The sequence below is a fragment of the Chaetura pelagica genome, unplaced genomic scaffold, assembly GCF_000747805.2.
Source record: "Chaetura pelagica isolate M959 unplaced genomic scaffold, ChaPel_1.0 scaffold346, whole genome shotgun sequence".
Classification (NCBI taxonomy): domain Eukaryota; kingdom Metazoa; phylum Chordata; class Aves; order Apodiformes; family Apodidae; genus Chaetura; species Chaetura pelagica.
Window position 1 is genome coordinate 2,628,770 of NW_009953797.1, and position 504 is coordinate 2,629,273.

The window sequence follows — 504 nt, forward strand, 5'->3', positions numbered from 1 at the left end:
CTGCGGAGCGAGCCCGGCCTCTCAGCGCGGGTGCACGTTAAGCTACGGTGCTTCAGCGCAGGAGGGTGTGCAGGAGTTTTCAGAGACAGTGCAGCTTGTGTGAAAACCCCCTTAGAGGACAGCTGTTAGGAAAACTCAGCTTATCCACGCGTGTTTAATTCGCTGTCCTGTTAAGGGGGGGAGAGGGATAGAGGCTTCAAGCTAGTACCTGTGTCATCTGCTCAGACAGCTGCTTTGTCTACATTGGTAGCATGTCACCTTTTGCTGGGGCTTGGTCCCCTAACCAGAGTTGTTATGTAGCTTACACCTTTGAGTACATTTCTAAGACTACTGCTTGGGGTTGTGCAAAGCATGAGAGGCTGTACATTCCAGCACTTTCACCAGGTTCATTTTAGATGAAATAAAATGTGTTAATTTTATGTAGGATTAGGCTGTTAATTGGAAAATGGGGTTTTGCGTTTAGGCACGTGGGAGACCAATGCCCGCAGGGGATGAATAACCAGG